Source organism: Nicotiana sylvestris, chromosome 11 (assembly GCF_000393655.2).
Source record: "Nicotiana sylvestris chromosome 11, ASM39365v2, whole genome shotgun sequence".
Classification (NCBI taxonomy): domain Eukaryota; kingdom Viridiplantae; phylum Streptophyta; class Magnoliopsida; order Solanales; family Solanaceae; genus Nicotiana; species Nicotiana sylvestris.
In genome coordinates, this window is record NC_091067.1 from 7,330,602 (window position 1) to 7,337,533 (window position 6,932).

General features: G+C 34.5%; 1 long non-coding RNA gene across 1 annotated transcript; it reads left to right on the plus strand.

Moving 5' to 3' along the window:
• The first annotated feature begins 4,335 nt into the window (after positions 1-4,335).
• Positions 4,336-5,734, plus strand: LOC138882263 (uncharacterized). Its single transcript, XR_011403742.1, has 2 exons — positions 4,336-4,468; positions 5,383-5,734. It is a non-coding gene; the product is annotated as an uncharacterized lncRNA (long non-coding RNA).
• Positions 5,735-6,932: the final 1,198 nt, after the last annotated feature.

Here is a 6,932-nt window from a genome sequence, read left to right on the forward strand (position 1 = left end):
TCGGTCTCAATCTTCGTAGGCCATAACTGATTCACCTGGACGCCTCAAACTGGAACCGACATAGCACATAATCGTGCAATCAACTAATCAATAGCAAACTCCCCCACTTGGCTTAAAGCCATAGATCAACACACACTCAATAAGTAATAACGCTTATACTCTATTGATGTCATAATACCATAGTGAGATTAAACTCAAAATCCTTTGCAAGCTTGTGAAAACATAGATCATCCAGAATTTTAACTCTTTTGCAAATCTCGCATTCACTCTCACAACAGTTACACCACTCTCTAAGCAACCCAATTTAAATTACAACACATATCTTTCGCTCGTAAATGAGATCTTCTAACAGACACATAAGGATCGCTCAACCTCATAACACTTCGCAGGAGATAACCTACCTGCTTTGCCTCCAACTAACATTTTTGTATACCTCCCCACCGTCATAAACTGTACGCAGTCACTTAGTCTTCTTGAGTCTGAACTCATACCGTAACATGAAATTTACTTCACTCACAACTGGGAAACATGAAAAGATTCTTCACATGCCTATAACTCGGGGTTATACCTCCAATCGAGATGAAAATCAAGAACCTAATAGTTCTTCTATCCTCCAGCAGACCCTTCTTGCCGCTTCCAAATCATATGGGTACATCTCATAGTACTAACGTACTCATCATATAGCCATCGCGCTGTCACTTCCACTAATAGGGACACTGCCAAACATATAAGTTAAAAAAAAACATGCTCACACAAAAGTCTGAAACGTACAAAATACGGACTAATGATATAAAGAGGGAGAAAAATAGTCTGCAAACGCCGGCAGCTACCTTGCTAAACTCCGATGGCTCTGCCTCCGATCAGCCAATACCCGCTACCGGGTTCAAAAATACCTGAATCTGCACACAAGGTGCAAGGAGTAAAGTGAGTACTCTAACTCAGTGATTAATAATCATAATTAGAGTCTAAATGGTAAGAAATCACGAAAAGTACATCAACATGCTGTATAGAAGCAATACAAAACCAGAAAAAAGCAATGAAGCTGAAAAATCTCTTAAAAACATATTAGCTCAGTTTAACTTCTTTGAAAATGACTTTTCAATAGTTACACAAATGAATGCCAAACAATTAGTGCAGATAAGCACAAAAAATCCGTCCCTCGGGCACACTACACAATTAAATAGGTAAATGACAGGCAAATAAGAAAGATAAGCACATAAGGTTCGCCCCTCAGGCATAGTGTCAACAATCCGCCCCTCGGGCAATATCTCAGAACAATACCAGCCCCCCGGGCAATCACATAGAACAATACTAGCCCCTCTGGCTATATCTCACATCACAATGAGTACTCGCGCTCACTGGGGGTGTGCAGACTCCTAGAGGGGCCCCTTACGGCCCAAGTCCAATATCAAGCCACCTTGTGGCATCATAAACAGGCTCTCGACCTCATATCAATATCAACAAGCCACCTCGTGGCATACATATCTCAGGCCCTCGGCCTCATAATCAAATTAGTGTATCACCGCTGCGGCATGCAACCCGACCCAAAAGATATCCTCACAATACAGCCCCTCGGCCTTACTCAGTTAAAAATCACATAAGCCTCTCGGGCAACAGTAAAATAGTGTTTCTCAGCCCAAAACATTATTTAAATATCATTTGAGTATCAAAACTGAGTGAACATGGCTAAGTTTTGAAAAAAATAGTAGAAAATAACATGACTGAGTTCAAGTATAAAGTCAAAACAGTGAGGCAATATCAACAAAAATCCCCGAAAGGTTCAAATAGTTGGCATGAAGCCCAAATATGGCATTCAGCCCAAATAATGATGATAACAAATAGATTTCAGTTAAATATACGGTAAAACCATCAATTGGGACGAACCAGGTCATAATCCCCAATAGTGCACGACCCCACGCTCGTCATCAAGCATGTGACTCACCTCAATATAGCACTACGAAGTGCAATCTAAGGTTTCAAACCCTCAGAACATCATTTACAATCATTACTCACCTCGATCCAGTCAAAACTCTAGCCCGCGATGCCATGCCCGCACGAATCGACTTCCGGATGCTCTAAATATAGCCACAATCAGTACATAATCATTAAAATAGGCAAAGGAAACGAAGCCCACTCGAAAATATCTAATTTTACATCAAAATCCCGAAATTGCTTAAACCCGGCCCCCAGGCCCATGTCTCGGAATCCGATAAAATTAACATCAATGGAATCCTCATCCTCACGCGAGTCTATACATATCAAAAACATCAAAATCGAACCTCAAATGGCCCTCAAATCCCCACTCAAAGGTCTCTTAATCTCAAGCCCTAATTACCCATTTTTGCTACTGATTTTTCCATGGAATTCAAGCTTACAATGATAGAATTCATCATAGAAACAACTTTAGGGACCAAAAATCTTACCTCCATGAAATCCTCTTGAATTCCCTCTTCAATTAGCTCTCCCAAGCTTCAAATCGCCCAATAATGGAGGTACTTAGCCTCAAAATCGCGGAATAGCCTTTTTAAATCATTCTGCCCAGACATAAAAATCCTTCTTCGCGAACGCGGTCAAAGCCTCGCGTTCGCGAAGCACAAAATTACTTTGACCAAATCTTCACCGCGAACGCGTCCTACCATTCGCAAACGCGAAGACTTGACTCCCTAACCCAACGCGAACGCGACTCCTTTTCCGCAAACACGAAGAACAAATAAATCCTCAAACCCAGCTTCTCACTTCCCCTATGCGAACGCAGAGCCTCCCTCGCGAACGCGATGCACGACGAACCCAGTCCTTTGCGAATGTGGAGCCTCCCTCGCGAATGCGAAGGCTAAAATCTCCACCTCACCAGCTAACCCTTCGCGAACGCGAAGGCCAAATGCCTGCAACACTGAACTGCAACTTTGCAAAACATGAAATGGTCCGATTGACCACCTGAAACTCACTCGAGGCTCTCAGGACCTCAATCAAATATGCCAACATATCCCATAACGTCATTCAAACTTGTTCCAACCTTCGGTACGCTCAAAAAAACATCAAAACACCAAATTCGTATTGGATTCAAGCCTAAAAATTCCAAAACCTTCTAAATAACTCTTTCGATAAAAAACTCAACTAAACCACGTCCGAATAACCCGAAATTTTGCACACACATCCCAAATGACACAACGAAACTACTATAACTTCCGAAAATCCATTCTGACCCCTATATCAAAATCTCACCTATCAACCGGAAAACATCAAAACCTCAATTTCGCCAATTCAAGTCTAAACCTTCCACGGACTTCCAAAATGCATTCCGATCACGCTCCTAAATTCCAAATCACCCAACGGAGCTAATTAAATCATAAAAATTTTCATCCGAGATCATATACAAACAAGTCAAATCTTGGTCAAACCTTTCAAATTTCAAGCTTCAACTGAGGATTATTTCTTCCAAATTTATTCCGATTACCCTGAAAACCAAAACCAACGATTTACATAAGTCATAATACATCGCATGGGGCAGGTCACACTCGAGAACTAACGAGCAAAGTGCAAAAGCTCAAAACGGCCGGTCGGGTCGTTACAGAGATTCATGTAGTTAGCCAACCTCAACTTGAGTTTGGGATTGAAGCATTTAGGGTCAGGAGCGAGTTCGACCGAACCCAGTAGTTTTGGTTTGAACTCTATATTTGTCTTAAATTTTTTTTATTTAAATGTATAAATAATTAATTTAGAACCCACTAACTTAAACAGATTAGAATCCGAATCCATAAGCTTGAAATCCTGACTCCGCCTCTGAGCATAGTAATCATTCTTGCTAGTTTTTCTCACCTCAACTTGAGCTTAAGCTTGAATTAGTTTTTAAGGTTAGTTAGAAAACCTACATAAATTATAGGGGTATTATTACTTTTAGTCCGCGCCAGAAAATATTTACATTTGGTAGCCGAAAAAGTGTATAAAATTTGTATAATTTTTGTATATAACCTACAATATATATATATATATATATATGTAATTTTTATATATTTTTTAGACTATTATTTTTACAGCGGCTATACAATATCATTTTCCCTAAATTATACTATTGTATACTTGCCCTAGTATCAAGTAAATTTTTGACTTTCTTTAATTTACAGTAGTAGGAATCTTGTTACTTTCACGGTGATGCAAGAAAGAAAAAACTTTGATCAGTTCAAAAGTTTATCAAGACTCAGTACTCGTCTGATTATTTTTTCTTTCCATATTTATCTAGTTTATTTAATTTGTTTGACATTTTCCTTCCTTCTGTTCAAGGTTAATTTATACAATAGTAAATAGGAGAACTTTTTATGTTTAAAAAATTATTCTTGAATCACTATAAATACACCCTTTGGTATAGCCTCAATTTCACAAAGTATTTCAAATTAAGGAACTTAATTAGAAATGGCGAGCAAAATAACTTTGTGTGCTCTACTCTTTTGTTTTCTTCTCATGTTTGCTTCTGGTGAGCAATTCTTAAGCATTTGTCTCTTTCTTATTTACTTTCCTATTTTCTGGTTACTAACCTTACCCACCCATACCCCACCCACCCCTCCCCATCCCCCTCCCCCACCCCCACCCTCACCCTCACCCTCCAACCCAAACCCTCCTCGCACCCTCCATCGTAAACAAGCATATTATTAAGAGTAATTTCTTTTCATATTGTAGATAAAACACTTTCTTTTTCATTTCAACAGTATTAATGAGTATTTTTTTTTCATGATGTAAAAAAAGTATTTTCTTTCGTTTCAACAAAAAAATACTTTCTTTTCGTGATGTAGAAAAGTATTTTCTTTTATTTTAACAAAATGATGTAATAAAAAGCATTTTCTTTTATCTCAACGAAATAAGTATTTTCTTTCATGATGTAGAAAAAATATTTTCTTTCGTTGTAACAAAATGAGTATTTTCTTTTCATGTTGTATAAAGAATAATTATTTTTTAACAAAAAAAAGGGCATTTCTTTGTTTTTATGAAGAATTAACCTAAATAGCCGATTACCCAATCACTTAAATTAAAATTAATTTGCGGATATATAATATGTGTATAATTCATATATATTGTATTTACAATCATATATAATCACTATATAATTCATGTATAATTGCTGGTAAAATTGCTGCCATGTGATCTAGAGGTCACGTGTTCAAGCCGTAGAAATAACCTCTTGCAGAAATGCAGGGTAAGATTGTGTACCATAGACCCTTGTGGTCCGACCCTTTCTCGATCTCGCACATAGCGAGAGCTTAGTGCACCGGGTTGCCCTATATAATACCAGCTAGGAAAGATGAACCATGGATAATCGGGTCAACTAGCTATTTGCGTAAAGATCCGTTTTTAATTGCCTTAAGAGTTCTTTTGTCCTATGGTTTAATGCAGAGATGAAGATAACAGAAGCAAAGTATTGTGGAAAGCCTAGTAAAGGCTGGAATGGGAAGTGTTTTCCCAATAAGTGTAACCATTGGTGCAAGAAGGAAGATGCAGCTTATGGAAATTGCTACAACAAATATTGCTACTGCTATTACAAATGCTGAAAATTAAATGGATAACAATATAAAGCCATAGGTCTTTTCTTATGGCACATGAAGTTTATCTTCTATAATATAGTATAGATAAATAAATGATGTTATTACATATGGTTATTGTAGCAATGACCATATTATCTTTTATGGTCTTAATTAATGTTTGTAACTTGATGTTTTATATATAAGAAGTATGTAGTATTACTGTATAGATTTGCAACATAAACAGAATAGATTTTACAGGGCGGAACTATAGTCGACAAAGAGTGGCCAATTGAACACCTTTTGTTTAAAAAGTATTAGTATTAGTACCCGCGCGATGCGCGGACACAAATCATATTAAATTGTGATGTTGGTTATTTGAATCATGTGCAAATAACCTTAAAATATAAACCTCTCAGATAAAAATTATATAACATTAGATATTAATTATGAAGTAGGATATGAAATTATTATTCAAATCTCGTAGTGCACAACCTATTTTATTTTTTATTTGTAGCAATCTAACTACTTAATTTTAGTACTTGCACTTCGTTTTGCTAATCAGTATCAAAGAATACTAACTTATCATATTGCGATCTGTCTTGTTTGAGCACATTAGATCATATTATTTTAACAAACTTCTTACTATCACTTTATTTTTATGTAAAATTTAAATATGTCTTATTCATCACATTATTTTTACGCAAATTCTTTTTTCTTATAGTTATTGTATTATTTATTATTTAATATTATTTTACTATCATATAATTTTTTATTATCTTTATTAATATCTTGCTTATTATTCTTTTAATATTCTTTAATAAATATAAATGTTTTATTCTTGAAATTTGGTATATTTTTATGCATTCAATTTTTTTAATCATTTAAATTTATTGTAATATTTTTAAATATAATTTAATGTTTTAATTTATTTATTTTTAAACTAATTTAATGTATAAGTATCCTCACACTATCTCTATTTTTTAATAAATTCTCTTCCCTACTATAAATTTTAATTATTTTTATATTAATTTTTTATAACCAGAATAATATCATATTTTATTTTAAATTGTAAAATTGAATTAGTCTAAAATATTAATACATATATTTGATGATTATGTTACAAATATATTGAGTTATCTTACAATTATTTTTGTATTAGATGCAGTTAAATTTTCTTTTTTTAAGCTTTAAGATACAAATTTAATTTTAATTTTCATTAGTAAAATTACCTATATTAGAAAGTTATTTATATTTTTAAAATTTTATTTTAATCATAGAAAAATAATTTCTTAATTGTTTGAACATATTATATATATGTAGTAATATGTTTATTGTCATTTTATTTCTTTACGTCATATTTTTAAAAATAAAAACTTATGAAATAAAAAAAAATTCTTCTCAAATTCAAATAATTCCTATCAT